General features: G+C 38.1%; 1 long non-coding RNA gene across 3 annotated transcripts in view; it reads left to right on the forward strand.

Moving 5' to 3' along the window:
- LOC148214976 (uncharacterized) overlaps positions 1-19,966 on the forward strand; it is a 34,039-nt gene extending 14,073 nt beyond the window's left edge. For 2 of the 3 annotated variants that reach the window (XR_015797061.1, XR_015797059.1), the window contains one exon: positions 719-14,987. This is a non-coding gene — a long non-coding RNA (uncharacterized LOC148214976). Of the gene's footprint in view, positions 1-718; positions 14,988-19,228 lie in introns of those variants that run through there. The other variant, XR_015797060.1, reaches the window with a different exon arrangement.
- The last annotated feature ends 237 nt before the right edge of the window (positions 19,967-20,203 follow it).

A 20,203-nucleotide genomic window follows, 5' to 3' on the forward strand; every position in this document is an offset into this window, starting at 1 on the left:
CTGCACTGTATGTTCTTTTTATCTCTTCCCTCAGAAAAAATGCTGCTTATGATCTGTCAGGGCTACCGCAGGCATTTTCCAGCACGGTGTCAGGTTTTCTGACGTTACTTGCTGACATCCTGCTATTCTTTAGTAATGCTACCTTACTGCAGATAGCGCTTTCTCTAAGCAAAGCCTGGTTGAGAGAGAGGTAGCAATGCCTGCAGAGCTTGTGAGGAAGGGTCACTGGCAGAAACTGTTTCTATTGACTTCCTTCTCTGTGAAATATTCTCTTTATAGATGGTGGGATTTGCATTTTTGAGAATGAGCTCAGTTTCACGCTAGCAGACTGGCCTGGCTTCAAAGCTCCTTCAGAGCAGCTCCTTTCCAACAAATGCTGGTGTTTTCAGTTCCAAAAACCAGTTTTGTATTTTTATTTGAACCTTTAAAAATGTTCCTCTTTTATTGTTGTTATTACAGTGCTAAAGTAACACATGTTAAAGCAAGGGCCCTCTGCTCTGTTTTAGAAACTGGAGAATTTGGATTTTTCCCCCCTTCTTAAATCCAATGTAATCATTCTGAAAACACATAGGAAAATATTTTGCAGTGTCCTCTGCTGAACAACTTCCTTTCTCTCTTCCAGTTATTATACACCCTAAAGCTTTAGACTTTAAATGCTTGCAGAACAGATCACAATCACATTATTTGTTTGATAGATTTATTTTCCATTTTTCCCTAGGATCTCAAGGCAGAGGAACGTAGCACTTCCTTTTCCAACTTCTCCACAATAACAATTCTGCAAAGCAGGTTTGGAAGCAGAGAGAGACTGGCTCAGAATCAATCTCCCAGGGAGTTTCCACAGCTGAGGGCAGATTTGAACCCGCGTTTCCAACATTTTATTTTTATTTATATTTATTTATATATCAAATTTGTCACTGCCCATCTTGTTAAAAAGTGACTCTGGGCGGTTTATAGAAAAGATAAAATCAATTAAAATACAACATAAAAACAATCTTAATAATAAATAAATTCCAAGAATGATGGGAATTGGCGAATAGCTCAGGCAGCGTCATCAGGGTGCCAGCCACCCCCAGGGACGATTGGAGCTCTTATCGCCCCACGCAAGCTGGCAGAGTCCAGCTTCTTAATCATAACACCACGCTGGTTCATATTTTCATCAATGGCTTGCTTGAGCCAATCTCTGAATTTCCATTAGAAAAATAAAACCACAGATGCTCTGCAATTTAGTTAGCTCTAAGCACAGATTTAACTAAGGTTTCTCATATGCAAATAGAAACTCCTACCTCAGCACCATTCAGTTCCCCCATCTAAGCACAGGACTTTGGTTTGAGAAGCATAAGGAATTTTTAAAAGTTATATTAAATTAAGCTTCCTTGATTTACTCGCTAGCGAGCTGCCTTAATTCATTTTCAACTTCTGTAATGAAATCTTTTATATTGTTTTCTCCCTTCTCAGGTCAGAAGAACTGAATAAGCAGTAAAGATAGATGTCATATATTTCTGTTTTTCTGTTTATGGTGCATTAAGCAGGCCTTTGTAAAATAGAATATCTCAGCTAGATTCCTTGGTAGATTTAATAATGCAAGCCTATACATAGAGACACAGAAATAGGTCCCACTGAATTCAGTGGCCTTTGCAGGTTGGGAATGGTGGTTTAAATGCCTTATATTCTTTACACAGCAATGTAATATGCAACAGAGGCCCATGAAGTTTAATGAGAAATTAATGGTGTCCAATGCTACTTAAGAATTCATTGTACTAATTTTTTTTAAATTATATTTAGTCTCAAGGCCTTTCCCATTTCACCTCATCCTAGTACCTCTTTTTTCTCTCACGTCCCATGCTGTTGCTTTTCTCATGCCCAGCCCATGAGTGAGACCGTTTTAAGTCATCCTTGGCTGCACCAGGGTTAAGGTAGTATACCTCCCCTCTTTACAACACCATTCAAGGACATCCTTAAAATGTGTAAATTCTGTTGCGCTTTGCCACCCAGTACATTACAGCTGGGTCAGTGGCCAGTAGCAAATGGGATCAGAACAGCACTTTTGGGTTTTTGTAGGCTGATGTGGGCACGTCCCCTTTTCATTGGTAGCTTCATCTGTCTCTCTTCAGCTGTTGTCATCCTGAACAACTGGACGCAGCAGCACTGTACTGGTGGTTTGTCAGAGCTGTGCAATAGTGTTGAGCAAGTACTTGCTTTAACCATTGAGGATGAACCAGTGCAAATGATTAACTAGTGCAAGAGTGAAATGATTGGATCACCACCTCCCCCCCCCCCAACTGCCTCCTGAACAGAACACGAAGGAATCTGGAAGTCAACATTTGTTGCCCACATGAAGAAAGGAAAGGTAGGGAAGGGAAATCCTTAAAAAAGTGCTGCTTATGATTCAGCTCTTTTTGATTCTGATCAGTGTGGAAAAAAGACCTCTTCAGCTCAGATTACAACAGAATGGGGAGTAAAAGGAGGTATACAGAAAGGACCCTAGAAATGATCAAGTCTTGCAATCAGACCCACCCCATTCCTGTTGCAGCATTGTGATTGGTGGCTGTTTTTTATGCTGCCAATTCACATGTAGAAAGGTGACTGAGGATAACAAAGCCAGAGGAATCTCATGTGCACGTGTGTCAATTTGCTTAGGATACACATGCACCACACAAATCCATAGTCAGGACAGCAGCAGTGTTTGGCAATGAGTCAGAACAGGGGCAATTGAGATATGAAAAGGATTGTCAACAGGGAAGCAAAGTTCATACCACTACAGTTTTTTGCTGACTCAAGAATGAGTGGATAGCACTTTAACTCGGTGCTGGGGAAAGGTGCTCAGGTAGAAAGAAAATCCTTTTCAGTAATTCATTGACTTGGCGCAAAACTTCCATATATTCAAAATACGGCTTTAAATAAGAACTGGTTTTAAATATGCAAATATCTAAATACATTCTGTTTTTACAGAAGAATGTATATAAGCTGTTAATCTTCAGAAGCAAGGCTTTTTATCCCATCTTGTGCAGTGAGACGGACAACTAAGAATCATACTATGTGCTTCTTATTATTTATGATTTGCAATTATTTGTAGGGTTGAAGCAGAGCATTCTCTGAGGGGAGTTCTGCTTAGGATGCTCCAGAGTGAAACAATGAGGCCAGCTTCCCCTTTCCTATAAGCCTATAATGTCACATTCCTTATTATTCTACAGACTTCCCCAAACTTCCAGAAGAAATTTCAGGGAGCATAACTGATTGCAGGAACGACTAGCTAGGATGGCCTCTACACTCATGTCCTGTACCAGCAATTGCAAGCACAGAAGGTCAGACTTAGATAAGACATCTTTATGGCAGCTATAAATCTCACCACAGTGCAGGAATGAGAGCTCAGGAAAGAAACAAACAAGCTTACTGCAGAAGCCAGAGTTCCATGCAGACAATTCCAAGATATACGCATCAGAGATGGGTATAGTCTTGTAGCAGTCCAGAGATCAGCCAGGAGGACAGAACCCCCACACAATCACAAAGTCAGGTCCTAGGTTGAAATTTGTTCACCAACAGAAGTCTGACTCCCAAGCCCTTCTTTTATTGTCTTGACTCAGGTATATCTACTTTCCTAAGTCATGCCTCTGGGTTGGTTTGTTTTTTGAGAAGCCTCATTGAACATCTAAGTTCAACTCATTTGATCTTTCTGTGGGCTGAGGATCTTCTCCTGCTCAATCTCTGAAAGAGATGACTCAGCCTGCTGCTGCACTCCTGCAACACGTAACTGATTACCTGACTACTCCAGAACTGCAGGCTCATCCTCCAGCAGGTTCTGCTCTTTCTAAGCTTCATCTGCAGTTATTTGACAGCCTGCTGGCTCCTGGACTGCAAGGTCAGAACCTGTCAAACCTTGCTTCTCCAGTTCAGACTCTGGTTCATCAGACAGTCCATATCAACTCATTATACAAAAAGACCTTGCTTGATTAAAACCTATGTCCATATGACTGTATTGAAACCATGATTAATGCATGCATTCACTATTACTGGCTAGAGGATAGCAATAACTTAAATGACTTTTAAAAGAGATTGGTTACATTTTATGGAAAATAAAAGTACATTGACAGCTATTATACATGACATTTCCAGATTTAGAAGTAGCAAGATAGGTCACATCAGCCGCTAAGGGGCAATAGTGGACCAACAGTATAAGAGTCATATGTTTCAGTGATTCCAAGAAAAATCTGAATGTTAAATGTGGAAGACAAAATGCTGACCAAGATAGACTATTGGTCTGGTCCAGCAAAGCTCTTGTGTAACCAGCAATGCAACATTTTTTTGCCTTCAACTGATTCTGAAATCACGAACATTACAAAAGTGAACTTTGGAAATTTGGAATATATTTTTTTTTTCAATTAGCAAGATGTACTTCCTATTTTGAAACATTTTAATTAGAATTCATCATGACTCAATCACAAGGGGATCAGTTTGGACTGACAGGATAAAATTTAATTCTTATTCATCAAATAATTTTTTAAAAAGAGGACAGAATGATTCAATTTTGTCAGCCCTACAAGGTAGACCAGATCAGAAAACTGTTTCCATAGGAAGACTAGAACTATACTTTACTGAGATAGGCTACAGTAACAGAATCTTGCAGGTCTGATTGTGCTTTTCCTCCCCACTCTTTTAAACCCTTGTGAGTCAGGGAGAAGTCAGCCCGAGCCTCTTCTTAAAACTACTTAAGGAATGCTTCTGTCCTTTACATTTACAGAACAATTTCTGAATATCTTCTTCAAGGCCATCTCTCTCTTGCCCTCTACAGATGTTGCCTTCTTGCTGTTGGCTTTATTCTTATCACTGATATTATCAACTAATAATGGAGAAAGGCTCCATGTAAACTTTCTGATCTTTATTTCATAATCCAAGCATTCCAAAGTCTCTGGACACATTTGGAAAGTTGACAAAATCATAGGTGCCACTATGAAATGGCTATCATGTGATGTGATTAGCACAGCTGTGCAATGCTTTGAATGTAATTCCAAAAGGTGTTTCAGAGCACAAACAGGCATTAATAGAGCACTTATCTGGAACTCCTTAAAGCAGCTACATCTTTTCCAGGGATCAAAGGGCAGCTGTTATGTTTACACTTCCACATGCACCTAAAGCACTTCTTTAGAACTGGATCTGAAGCACTGAACCACCCTAAGTCACAAAATGTTTGCAATGGAATATAGTGAATCACAAATGGCTGCTACAGGAACCATTTTGTAACGTTTTACATATGAAATGTATTTCTTCAGGAGGAGACAGTTTTATTGGTTATCCAAAGAAAGATGTAAGTATGCTCTGGAAAAAAACAATCTGGAATGCTTTGTAATTTTCACATCTCCTCTGTTATTGGATTCCCAAGCCCTGTTAGATAATGGAATAACATTTTTTCTGCATTTGTATTCAGATAATAAACCCAAGATTCTAACCCACAGTCAGAATGATCCATAAACTGTTTTAAATAATATACTTATTGTAAAACCAGCATCTCAGTGGTCCCAACTTTAAGTGAAAGTACTCTGACTTGAGTGCACTACAAACGAACTCTGTATAATTACTAAACATCTTAGAGGACTTTTCCTTAACCTGATATATTAATGTTAGAGTTCATTTTTCAGTTTGAGCAATTAGAATTCATTTGTTCATTAAGCAGCATCCAACAGTCCATTTAATAGGTAGATAGAGGCTGTGAGCTAAACACATTTGTTATGGTGGAAGCACATTAAAATCCATGGGGTTCCACTGCTGGAATTTGTAACCTTAATCTATAAATCTGTTCACATATTTGAATACACACACAGAAAGAATATATTCTTTATTTCTTTATTGTGGGATTAGGACTTTATCATCTCCTGAAAAGGGACTAAAATCAACTCTTTTGGAGGTACCAACAGTGGAGAAGACTGATCATGATAAATAAAATGCTTTTTTGGATATTTATAAATCTAAGATAATTAGCCTTGGAAGACAGTGTTCAGTGAACAAGGATATAAAGCTGTTTACCCAAATTTGGTGTCTGTTCAATATGTTATGGATACACCTCCTCAAATGTCCAGCCAATAAAACTAATGGCTGTTTAACACAGTTCTGGTATCTCTTGTGGCCACAGAAATAAGATGGACACAGAAGCAAAATGGAATTATCCGTGAGCCTAAATTAGCATTATTAGTTTAATGGAATGCATAAAAAGTATACTTATAAATACCAGATGCTAATGGCAAACAAGAGATACTCTTGTCTGGGTGTCTTATTTGTGGATTTCTAAGAACCATCCATTAAGTTACCATACAGTTTTTCAAAAGCAAAATCAAGAAATGCTCATTACAAATGAAACCAGCAGACAGATGTTGCCTAAATGCTCTGCTAACAAAACACTACTTTTTCTTTTTTCTTTATTTTGCATATAGACCAGCTAAATCAGGCCAAGGGCCATCTTAGCCTGGTATTTTGTTTCTCCCAGTGGCCATTCTGATATCTCTGGGGTGCTCCCAAGCAGGAGGTGGAGATACATCCTTCTCCTGCTGTTCCTTATTTTGGGGCATGCTACCTCCAATCAGAGGTAACATTGAGCCTTCAGACTAACAGTTCTTGATTCACCTCACCTCCATGCATTTACCTAATCCCCTTTTAAAACTTTCTGAGCTAATAGCTATCACTGCATCCTCTGACACTTAGTTCCATGTGTAAATTAGGCATTAAACAAAGATTGGTTATTGCTTGATTATAGCAAATACAATAGAAATGATGTGTGGAAAACTTATTTGTTTGTTTGTTTAGTGGGGACTAAAATATACATCATTCATAATATTTGTCATAATACTATACTGTACTGTTATTGATAATATTCATGCAAGCTTGCTCAGAAAAAAGTAAGAAAGCTTATTAACAATATGATAGCGACATCCTTTTTCAGCTTTTAGAGGTCCCATAAAATTATAATTTAAACTGTAATCCTAAAGGACACCTGTTACATTAACAAAAATCAAGCTGACAGTAGAATTGCAAAGCTGAAAAGTAGAATTTTCCTCACTCAGCTTGGTTTTTTCTAGTGAAATACAAATAGGTAAAAGACATTTAGTTTCTCTTCAAGCATTTCCAGATAAAACTAACCTCTGGATAAATTCAAGCACCTAACCCAGTTGTAAAGATAACTCACTAAATGCAAACATGTTCAGTATTGATCTGTTGCAGACAAGATTTGGGTCTGTACACTAAAACATCACAAAAATATATGTAGGGAGCAAAAGCTCGATTAGGAGCTTGTTCTTCTATTATTTTGTTCTTGGAGTTGTGAGTTTTATTACAAAGCTCCTTGAATAGAAGTTGTTCACACTGAAAAGCTTAGCATCTTATAGAAAGGGAAGAATAGCTTTGGGTGTCCTGAGAACAAAAGTATGACCCAGACAGAGCGTTCCACTTAACTCTGAACAATTCATAAACATCTTTGTATTGTATTCATGATCTTAAATAAGTCCTGTTATGTAGGTTCGGTTTCTAAACTGTGAAATTGTGTTTTCTGACTTATGATACAAATGATAAGAATACAAATGATAAATTGATAGATTTTGAATAGAATAGAGCAAAAGTGGATAAGCCATAGCTTTGATACCATTTGCACCCCCAAGAAAACTCTTTGTTACAGCTCCTGGAACATCTTCACCACCAAATGTGCCTGGTAGGATTGCCAGAAATCAGCAGCAGGCTCTGCCATTCTGAAGTACGACTTTCTTGAAACTGTAACTTTTTGCTTTGTCTCCTCTATTCCATCATCACCTGGTGCAGGGAAAGGAACTCCCACACGTATTTCAAGATTATTTCTGTCAGAAGAAAAGAATGAAAAAGAGTGTGTTACATTTAAGATCAAGGCAACTAGTTCTGCTAGAAAGCTCTAGGACTGCGCAAAGAGGCATCTTGCAAAGTGTTTTGGCATAAATACATGACTCTCCGCAGAGCACTGAAACAGCCTTGTGTTCTGGAAGGCTCAGCACTGCTGTTCTGAGGACTTCCTCAGGCTGCTTCCATAGGCCTTTACATGCACAGCCATTTCACTGGGGGCCTCTGCAAGAGGGTCAAAAAGTCAAGATAGCACCTGTGGCCATGCAATTGAAGCCCTACCCCTTTTTATGTGTATCACACATATGTGAGTAGGGTTCAATTGCACAGTTGTGATTTCCATCCTGACTTTTTTGATCCACTGTGAATATATTTCATTTTACCAGCAGCCCAGTGGAAGTGTTCTCAAAGCAGCCATTCTATTGCACATCCCTAATACAGTATTTATCAGTTCTTTGAATTTTATTTAAATATTTATGTATTAATTTTCTACACCATCCCACTCCCAATGACCCTGGACAGTTCACAGATAAAAACACAGAGAAGAATAAAATAATGCAATGCTAGAAACAAAGAATAAAGGATGGCACAAACTGGGCAACAACCAAAGCAAACCCACATTACCAAGAAAGGGGCTTCAGTCACCCTCGCCACATCTTCACTGAGTGAAGAACCACATCTTCTAAACAACAGCAGAGTGGGGGCCATCCAGATCTCAGTGGGAACCTCATTCCAGAGGGCCCAAGTCCCAGAACACTGAGCTGGGCCCAAGTCTCATCCTATCATCATTCACTGATTACCCTTGCATATTATTCCACTTTCTCAGATCACACAAAAGTCAGTGCTTTATTAAAGAGGTGCAACCTCTCCTGGCTTCCTAAAGTTTTTTTCCAGGAATATGGTGCACCAACACCCAATGGAATTCACATCTTCCCCCAGTGGTGGTCCTCATTAGGGTTCTTCACCTCCCCTTGACGTGTCTCATGAAAGAGATGCTAGCTTCTCCGGGGATGCACCTAGTAACGTCTGGGGGGATATAATAAATAATAAAACTTTTCCTCACTTTTTTTTTTGCCTTTCCACTCCAGTGATCCTGTTGGTGAATAAACAGTATTGTGCTGTATGATGCATCCCCCAGAGCTGTAGTCCTCTGCAATAAATCTGCTCCCAGGGAGGACCTCTGCTTGAATTACAAGGATTTTGAGAGTCCCCTCCTCACCAACCTTAACCTCTTTGATGACTTCCTTAGGTCACATTTTACAAGGCTACAGAAGCCATGATTCCCCTTCAATATACTTTTATTATTCAAGACTCGCCTCCCTCATGACCTTTCCCTGGATCTTTCCTTCATACCTCTAGGTGAAGAGGGGGATCTGTTATGCTGCTTTATTTCTTCAAGCTATCTTATCCAAATCTAACCATGTTCAGAACTTTAATCATGGGATGTAGACTGCCCTCTCATCTTTGGAACATCTTCTAGTTACTTTTAGGAGAGGAGGACGTGATTTGGCTTAAACATGGAAGAATCATAAGTGAAGGCCACAGATTCCATAACCCTCTTCTTAGCCATCTGCATAGACTTTTTTCCCTGTTAACTGGAAGAGGGGGGACTACTGCAGCCCCATGCAGCAATTTTCACACAGGGTACTGCAGTCATCCCTTGTGACTGGAATTTGTGATGTGTAAGTGCAGCTGTATCTTCCCTCCACACATCGACTTAGGAAGAGCAGCTGCAGATTGCTGGCCAGACCATCAGGTTAGTTTTTCCTTGCCAGCAGATCTCTCTGTTTGACCAGGATGTTTACTCACAAATAATTCCTGTGTTGCTGTAAGAACTGCATAAAAAGTTTCTAACAAAAAGTCTTGTGTGTTAAGAGTTACCAACACCAACCACAGGCCCATTTGCTCCCACACTTATTTGCATTCCAATTGTTTTCCGTGTTGCTTTAAAACCCGAGATTTCAAAAAAGGAAAGTGATGGGCACTGCAGCATAATGTGACTGGAGAATCTAAACTAATATTCTCTGCCTCCTTTATATCTCCTTGTTTCTCCACCTGCAAACACAGGATGCAGCCACAGCTGTTTCCCAACAACAACAGAATGTTTTCCCAGTATGAAAAAAATTCCAAGCTGTGGGAGATAAACTTTGAGGTACTGATTTCTTCAGGCATGGCATCATGTGACTGACAAGATACGTCACACTGAAGAGGCAAAGGGATGTTTTCATGCAGTAGAGGCACAGTGAGAGGCAGCTGAGAGCAGGGACCACCATTTTCTTGTTCAAATTTAGTCTAAGAGCTGTGATTGAGAATCACCCATAGATATTAAAAAAAACAAACATAAATTCCCCCTCTCCTCACGTTGAAGATTAGTAAAGACCACATGAAACTGTGAATCCTTTGCTTGCCTATTCAAAAGTAAAATCCACTGAGTTCAGTGGGATTGCAGCCTCAGTATTTTTGTGCAGAACTGAACCACGGGGTCTCCAGATATTCCAGTCCATGGCCGTGTTGGCTGAGGATTCTAAGAGTTGATCTAACACATCTGGTGAGCCCCAGAGAGGACAGGACTTTCCTATAGTTGTCACACAGCTTGGCAATGAAACCAATAGCCCAGAGATATGGCAGGTTTCTCTTCAGTGTCTGGCTCAGCCTGGATAACCATGTTGTCAGAGTGGCTTGAATTTGGATTCCTGCATGGAGCAGGGGTTGGACTTGAAGGCCAAGTGATTTGCTTTCAACTTCATAATTCTATTCTTTCTCTCTCTCTGCATGTATATAAATATATTAGTAGTGGGATACCAGAGAACAAAGTGCAGTGAAAGATAAGAAGATGTGGTAAATATAGTTTATGGTAATTGTGTATGTGGAATGTGACTTTATTTTTTATCTGACACAGAAAGTTTCTCTCTAAGAATGTTTGTGGCAAGTCTTGGTCAGACTGCAGAATGTTTTGGTTTCCAGATAAGTTAGAATTATAGAAATAATTGTGGTACACGGTGGGCAAACCTTTGATTTATATCAGATAATGCATTCTGGTCTTTTTATCTAAGCCATTCCCAATTTCAGATACCTCTGGGATAAAATTAAAAACAAAACACCCTCGATGTAGGATCCAGGAAGTCCAGTACAACTGTACCTTTTACATCCTGCATTGCAGTTCAGAAGCTGAATTCCACAGCTCCCAAGGGCCAGCTTATAGAGATACTTTGCTGTTTGATTTTGGCACAGTTTAAAGGCCTTGGCAGATGATCAAATAAAGGGCATAGAAGAGCAAGAGAAGCTTTAAAGAACTGTCTGGGCTGCTGCTGCTGCTGCTGCTGCTGCTGCTTTTGTAGAGCAAAGGGGGGGGGGACAGAAATAAATAGGCCTATTAATTAATCATGCATTTCTGCTATTTAACTTTTTATATCTCTGCAAAATGAATTTTATACATCCAATCCCCTGCATATTTGCTCAGAAATTCACCCGATCTGTGTGCACAGAATTATAGCAAGGATGGGGAAGCTGTGACTCTCCAGAAGTTGCTGATCCCAGCATCCCTGACCTCTGTTTATCCTTGCTGGGGCTACTGGGAATCCTAGTTCAGCAACATCTGAAGGGCTACAGGATTGAGGATCCAAGCCACCCCTGGATTATAGCCATAATAGGACTGTTCGGTGGAAAGCTTTATTTATTTTACTTATTCTGTCAACTCTGGAATGCCTGGGGATTTGTTTCTCCATTTCCAGCTTCTTGCAACAGACCTAAACCATTTACAGTTTATAATCTTAGCACTATATCTGAGTAAATAATACATTTCTTAGTCTTTAAGGTACCTTCTGACTCTCTGTTTCTTATGCTGAAATAGACTTACACAACTACCACTTTGGAAACTTTGAATAAATGTTTATTTTTAGATAAAAATATGTTTTCTTCCCTCTTTTTTGTATGAGCTCTTAAATCTTAGTTCTTCAAAGCATTTAATTCATAATAGTATTTTCTAGTCTGGAAACCATTTTACCTAACTTGAAACTCAGGGGAAGAATACAATGTAAATTAAACTCAGGGAAAGAATACAATGTAAATTAAAGAGAATTTTTAAAAAATGTTCCTAAATAAGCAGATACAAAATGCTGTGTAGAGTTCACTAGGAATCATTGTTTGATGAACTTTCTGGCATTAAGAAGACCCAACATATGCATGCATTTATAGTTCAATTATTTTCTTAGAGATGGCCTTCAATCATTAGCATATCTTAAGGAATTCCTGGTATCTATGCTGGAACAAACTTTGCCACAGAGGTAAATGAGTCGATGATACTGCATAAGACCATTCTGAATGCTCATTTGAATGTAGATATAACTTTGTAAGAATAGCCTTCCATTCCCAATTCAGCATTCAAGTAAAAGTTTGCTAAGACAAGCTGGAGCACAGCTGTTCAATAATATAATCTCTGCATGACAAGGATGTCCCCTGTCTCCACTTTTATTTTAGTTCTTGAGGTACTAAATACAGACATAAGACAAGATGAGAGAATCATGGGAGTTAAGATTTAAAAAAGAAACTTATAAGTTAAGGGCATTTGTGGATGATTCGATGTTAGTTTTGCAAGATCCACTAGAGGGAGTAGAAACATTAATGGGAAAATTAAAGGATTTTGGTATGTTAGCAGGTTTTAAGATTAATAATCAGAAGATGAAGATGTTAACAAAAACCATGAAATTAGAATATCAGATAGAACTGATGGAGAAAACTGATTTTAAGTCTGAGAAAAAAGTAAATATTTGGGTATTACCATGATAAATATGAATTGTATGTTATTTCAAAATAATTATGTTAAGACATGGGATGAAATTAAGAAGGACATTAAAATGGGAGAAAATGGGAGAAATTATCACTATTGGGGAGAATTTCTGTGATAAAAATGAATGTTTTCCTAGAATGATGTTTTTGTTATAGACAATACCTGTTTTGACAACTGATGTACCATTTAAACCATGGCAAAAAGATATATCTAAATTTGCATGGCAAGGGAAAAAACCACAAGTTAAATATAAAGGTTTACAAAATGCAAAGGAAAGAGGAGGACTGGGTTTACTGGATTTGAAATTGTATTATGCAACTTATTGTTTGGACTGGATGAAAGAATGGTTGTTGCTGAGAAATAAGATTTTTTGAGTTAGAAGATCGTGACCTGAGGTTTGGATGGCATGGATACTTATGGTACAATGAAGTTAAAACTAATGCGGATTTTATTAGATCTGCCATACTGAGAATATGGAATAGATATAAACCCAGGTCGTGCCCTAAAACTCCTCTGTGGATCTCAGCTCAAGAAGCATTCCATAGAAGAGAAACAGCAGATAAAGACAAATGGTTGACGTACTGGAAATTATTGGAAAACCATCAAGGGGAATTTAAGATTAAATCAAGAGAGTAACTAATAGCAGAAGGATATAGGTGTCAATGGTTTTTCCATTTACAGTTATCAGAAAGATTCAAAATGGACAAAAAGACTTATGGCTACAAACTAAGACAGAATATGAAATACAATTGTGTGCTGATGATGGACATGTAATTGCTAAAATGTATAAATGTTTGGTGAAATTTGAAACAGGAAGAACAGGTTAAAGAATGTATGATGAAGTGGGCTAAGAATTTTGGTTGTAACACAGATGAATCAATGGGAAAATATGTGGTTAACATTATGTTATGATCTTAAAGAGAACTTTTATAAAATGATGTATCGTTGGTACATGACACCAAAGAAATTATCTAGAATGTATAAAGGCACTTCAAATGTATGTTGGAAATGTGGAAAACATGAAGGGACATTCTTTCATGCTTGGTGGACATGTAAAAAAGCTAAAAAAATTTGGACTCAAATACATACATTGATACAGAGGATTTTAAAGGTTAATATTCAACTGAAGCTAGAACTTTTCCTTTTAGGACTGATGGATACACAGTTAGAAAAGAGTTATAGAAGATTATTTCTGTATATGATTACTGTGGTGAGATTATTATATGCACAAAGATGGAAAGATTCAGCACTACCCACTATGAAGGAATGGTTGGTTTGACAGATCTTGCTGAGATGGATAAACTGACTTCTTTGATTACGGAAAAGACAATATCTATATTTATTGGTTACTGGAAACCCCTTATGGACTTTTTGCATAAGAATGGAAAAATGAACTTGTGATTTATGGTTTTGCTGATTAGACAGGATAGATTATAGAAAGGAGAATCATGATGTAACTTGAAAGAGAGGTTAAAATATAATTGTACTTATAACTGCTGTGAAGAATATCAGAAGCCACTTCTTTAGGTCTACGTCTTTCTTTATATCTTGCTCTCTTTTTTATTGTACTTTTAGCTTTTTCTGTTATTTATTTTTTTTTCTTTTTCACTTATGCTGTTCTAAATTAGATAGTGTAGTTAATATTCTATTAAATAGTATATTTAATATTCTTAAAACTTTTAATAAAAATTATATTAAAAATAATATGATATTTGCCTAACTTAGGGCACAACTATGCTGTCATCATTTCCACTCTCCAGTTCTTCAAGAGCAACTTGAAACTAAAACATGATCATTTCAGTTGTACCAACCTTAAGATTGAAAGAATTACTCTACAGTAGCTAAGCTTCTGGGTAGGACAGAAAAGAGCTAAAGACAGAATGAGGCAAGAGTCCTTGCCAGTAGGAGAAATGATCACCCACAAGCTCTACAGACTTTGCTGTGGTTTCAGATACACCACAACAGATTCAGCTCCCAAACCCAGCAGGAAGATTCTATTCTATTCTATCTTCTATTACAATATCCTCTTCTATTCTCTTCTATTGGAACAATATCTTCTACCTAATTGGGTAGCTCTGCTTAGATTTTCCTTCCTCAATAAGAATTATGAACTCCGGAAGAGCTACTGAATATTTTGTTAAATTATATCACCTGGAAATACATAAGGATTTTTCATGAGTATTATTACAATCTAACAAGAATCTACAATCTATTACAATCTAACCAGAATTATTTGCCAATGGTTCCTATCTTGGCATGATTGGTGACACTGTCTAAAATGGTCCAGGTAAAATCCAAAACCAACTCTGAGCTACACTTAAAGCACGGCTTGGAACTGTAACTCTCCCTTCTGGCCCACGTTAGCCCATAATAAATATAAAACCTGTCAGTGTTGAAAAACACACAGAGCAACCTGGGCAATTGTTATTATATACATAGTACCTCAAATGTGCCCAGAGTGAAGATTTAAAATAGCTGTGTTTTCTGGACATTATGCAATATATATATATATATATATATATATATATATATATATATATATTCAATTTCTAATCCCAGACTTTTTTTTTTTTTTTGGTGTATTTGAGTCAGTATTGACTCCTGTTGACTGCCTGGACAAGTCCCTATAGTTTTCCTGGCATCATTTTCAGAAGTGGTTTGCCACTGCCTTCTTCTTCCTAGGGCTGAGAATGACTGGCCAAAGTCACCCACCTGGCTTCGTGCCTAAAGTGGGATTACATCAAACTGGCTCTAAACCCAGACTAGGGAACAGTTAAAAACAAAAAAGATATAACTTACAGTAATAGTAACAGTAATAATATAGTAATAACAATAGCAGCGTCTTTCATTCATGAGATTTTGAATTGTGCTCAGCCTTTCAAAGATAGACTGCATTCTCAATAAATGCTTGTTAATATCCTCATCTTCTAAAAAACCAGATGCAATCAGTTCCCTCAGTAACGAAATAATCTTCTGATCATCATTTTCTAAATATAATGTCCTCAGGTTCTCAATCATTTCTTTGGCAGTGGGCAGATCATTTATTTCTGCCAGTCTGCGATCAGGTAGTGAACTAGAAATTAAAATCATGGTCCTTTTGTTCTTCTGTTCCCATAATCTCTTGGCTTCTTCAGACTCCCCTGGTTGTGGTTGAGGGGAATCTAAACAATCTAGGCTGTCCCGAAAGTCCAATCATAGCCTTAGTCTGTATAGCCAAGCTGAAAAATTATTGTCACTCAACTTTGGGATGGGGGGAAGCCCCTCCTCCCTCTCCTTTGTTAAAAGGAGAAAAAAAAATCTGAACGGAGCCTTTTTAAAATGTGCAAGCAGTTTCCTGGCTGTAAGACCTAAGAAACCTCCTGGGCTGATATGCTGGGCCCGTAACCCAATGCTGGGGTTTGAAATGTTAATTCAAATCCCGTGAGGAGGAGAGAGGATTCATCCCTACCTCCTGGAGAGCCATGAGAAGAAGAGAAGAAAATGAGGGAAACAGGAAAAAAGGGGGGCTCCGAGCCCCTCCCACACAAAACAGCAAAGCTAGGCCACAGCGAAGACCCCCTCCCTTTGTGCTCGTGCGAGACAGGCTTGGTTGAAACCCATATTTTCCAACATAGCATACATATTGTTCAAAGTAAAGCTCTGTGATAATTAAATTTTAGGTATCAAAACACAGAAGCAGGAAACTCACAGATAAATTTTAAACACAGTTCTAATCATTTAGAGACATTGTTTTTTTAATGGAATTGATTTTTTTAATGCATTAATGACTGTTGTTCTTCCTGAATTATAATATGGATGACAGAGTATTTCTTGTCATTTTTGCTACAATATGCAATTTCAGTTCTAATTTAATCTTTGGTATAGTTAAGTGCATCATGAAAGCCACAGATCTTGACCCACAGTTCAAGCATTTGAATACTGAAATTCATTTGCATGGCTCTAGTGACTTTCCTAAAAAGCAACTGTTTCTATAGATGGTCTGTCCTCATGGTCTATCCTACTATTTCTCACATTCTATTCTAGTATTTTCCTACTATTAGGAAAATATTAATTTTGGCTTGACTTCTATCATTTGAAACACAACACACAATAATCATGTGGGTAACCTTGAATTGGTATGCTATAGGACACCAATGGACAGATAGTAACCAATTCAAAGGAGATCAAACAAAGATGGAAGGAGTAAACTGAAATACTGTAGAGTAGAGAAGTCAACATCCAAGATATCTTGGAAGATATTCCCTACTTACAAGAAACTCTAGTACTGGAAGATAAAGCTAAATCAGCACTCTGGTCATTATCACCTCTTCCAAACTTAGTACAGTTGGCTATAGGAACTGATGGAACATCCGCTGAAATATGGCAAGCAGTAGAAGAAGAATCAGTCAAGGTCTTAACTAAGCTATGCCAGCAAATCTGGAGAACAATCCAGTGGCCAACAGATTGGAAGAGGTCAGACTACATTCCAATACCAAAAAAGGGAGACTTAACAGCGTGTGCAACTATTATACAGTATCCTTAATTTCCCACGCCAGCAAAATAATGCTTAGGATCATCCAATGCAAATTAGAGCCTAACAATGGAAAAAGAAATGCCAGATGTTCAAGCTGGCTTTAGAAAAGGCTGAGGAACATGAGACATTATTGCTGATGCATGCTGGATAATTGAGAAAGCCAAAGACTACAAAAAAGATACAAGTATGTGCTTCACTGATTATAGAAAAACCTTTGATTTTGTCGACCATGCCAAGCTGTGGAACGTGCTTAGAAAAATGGGAATCCCACAACATCTCATTGCCCTCATCAGAAACTTATATACAGATCAGGAAGTCACAGTACAGACAGAATATGGTGAAAGAGACTGGCTCCAGGTTGGTGGAAGAAGATGAGCATGGTTTTAAAATTGGAGAAAAAAACTTCAATAACTTGTGCTATGCTGATGATACTACTCTGATATCTGAAAATACAAAGAATCTGCAAATTCCAGTTATAAAAATCAAGGAGCAGAGTGAAAAAGTGGGACTAAAATTAAATATAAAGAAGGCTAAACTAATGACAACAGGTAGAACAACCAGCTTTAAAAACATCAATGAATTGGACTCAGAAGAAGCAGGCTAGAAAAAGTATTGATGCTTTTGAACTTTGATGTTGGAGAAGACTCCTATGAATACCGTGGACAGTCAAGAAAGCAAACAAATGGATCATCAAACAAATCAACCCACAGTTCTCACTTGAGAGACAAATGACCAGGCTCAAATTCTCTTACTTTGGACACATTATGCAAAGACCTAGCTCTCTGGAAAAGGTTCTAATGTGGGAAAAGTGAAAGGAAAGAGAAGAGGACATCCAGCAGCAAGATGGTTAGACTCAGTTAAAGTAGCAATGAGTGCACCATTGGAAGACCTGAAAGATCAGGTTAGAGATTGAACATCATCAAGAAAATCTATTTATGTGGTCACTAAGAATCAACAATGCATTGATGTCACTTAATCAATCAATCAATCAATCAATCAACCTCACTTGGTTGTACCAGTTCCCACTGCAAGCCAGTATTTACTGTACCTGCAAAGAGTGCATAGAATTATGCAAATATATAAACACATTTCTATTGATATTGCCAGACTTGCTGGACAGCCTTCAAAATACTGTGGGATGGATAGCTAATGCAATGAAATGTGAAGTTGGTGAGGTGGACCATAAGGGAACATTCCAAGAACTTTTCATTTTACAAATCAAACTAAAATTTGACATATCTTTCTTTCAACAGATGGTAATAATAATCCCAGTTAATATTAAAAGAAGCACAAAGATTCGGTAATAAATTGATTTTAATATTTTTATACCATCTCTCTCTCTTTGTATGACTTTCTGGAGATGATCATTTGTGGAGCAGAGGTCTTTTTTTAATTTTGGATTTCAAGTAGCCATCCAGCACATACAGAGAATTTGGGGAAGGAAAATATTTGCTCTGATTTTTTAATTAAATTTTGCAAAAAAAAAAAAAAAAAGATGAAGAGACTGATTACATTTCTCTTCATAGAACATTTGGTATGAATATAAAAGTACTCTCCCCAAGATTTCTGGAGAAAGCAGAGCACTTGCAGGAAGCAGGCTTTTGTAAAATCCATAAAACGGCTCTCACTGCCACTTTTCTTTCCCACAGGGTGGTGTAATGGGGGGGAAATCCCCTTCCCCCTTTCTTGCAAGAAAATTAAGTTAACTCAGTTTGCTGAGGCTTTTTCAGAAGGAAAATATCAATATTTTGCTGCTTCTGCAAAAGTTGTCTGTGGGAAAGGGAATTTCTATGGCAACTAAATTTTTGAAGTTTTCCTCCGTGTAAAAATGTAGTAGGACTCTATGGCTACATTCTTAAGCGGCTCAGTGGAATAGAGTGAAAATGAGAGAATGCATTTCTCTGCTTGGCTGCTGTGTACAACTGAGATGAGTGGCTGCACAAATGCTTGCTGCCTGGTGTGAGCAAAAAGAGAAAAAATTACAACCTCTGCCAGCTTCCTTGCATCAGACCAAACTAGATTCTGTGCAAACTCCCATCACCCCAAAAATTAAAGTTATTTTTTTTCCTTATCTATCAAAACAGATAGCAACTTTTATAAGCCTGCAAATATATGGAACACAGATAAAAGTGAAAACAGTACAGTAGACTGCATTTTGATGCACACTCAGCACATTCAGAGTTACAAGCAAATGAAGCGGAGAAGGTAAGTTCTAACAACCACAATTAGTGTATACGTCTACTTAATTCTCCATTGTAGAAAGCTGACTGTCTCAGTCATATTGAGCTTAAAATAAGATAGCTAAGATTACGTCTGTATATGAAGGATTCTTTGCTACTAATGCTCACAGACGATATTGCCCTGATTTAGCAGAGCTATTTCGTATGTAGATGGGCAAAGGTTTAGTCTGTAATAAATTTATGCATGATGAAAAATCTGTGTGTACAGCTTTTGATCTACTTAGCCAGCATAGTTATCAAGGTGAAAACTCTAATGGAAACTCTACAGAGAGATGGGGCTACTGTGGGGCTACTTATGACTAGATATGGCAAACAGCATCTCTCCAATGTGAAGGCATTAGGAGAAAGAGGGTGCCAAACTCCCTTCCTCCAGTGGCTGATCCACTCAATGAAAGGAAACCATGGTAAGCCATTTCCTTAGGTTTTATCCCATAAGCAGTGCTATAACAGGCTTCACTTTGTCCTCCTAACTGCTGCCTTTATGGTCAACGCAAAGGTTTCATTAATATTATAATCCTCCTCGTATAGGGATGGTTATTAGGAAACATTCCCCAGATTTAATGTTAATGGGCAGTGAAGCTAACTAAGGCTGTAGGAGGGTCCTCCTCACCCTTTAGAGTACAGGGCATTTACTAAGCAGAAAGTTCTGGGCCTCCTCCTGCCCAGAACAGCCAGCCATGTCAAAATAACCTGTTTGTTCACCAACAAATCACAGAGAGGCGAGCTCCAAGCCAGTTTGTTTGAGCTGCTAGCACAAAATGCATGCCTAGTAGCGGTGTCATTCACTTGGGAAGCCCTTCCTCCATCTATTATTAAGGG

The sequence above is a fragment of the Python bivittatus genome, unplaced genomic scaffold, assembly GCF_059951505.1.
Source record: "Python bivittatus isolate LINGU-HERP-01145 unplaced genomic scaffold, Pbiv_v1 ctg000480_np1212, whole genome shotgun sequence".
NCBI classification, from domain to species: domain Eukaryota; kingdom Metazoa; phylum Chordata; class Lepidosauria; order Squamata; family Pythonidae; genus Python; species Python bivittatus.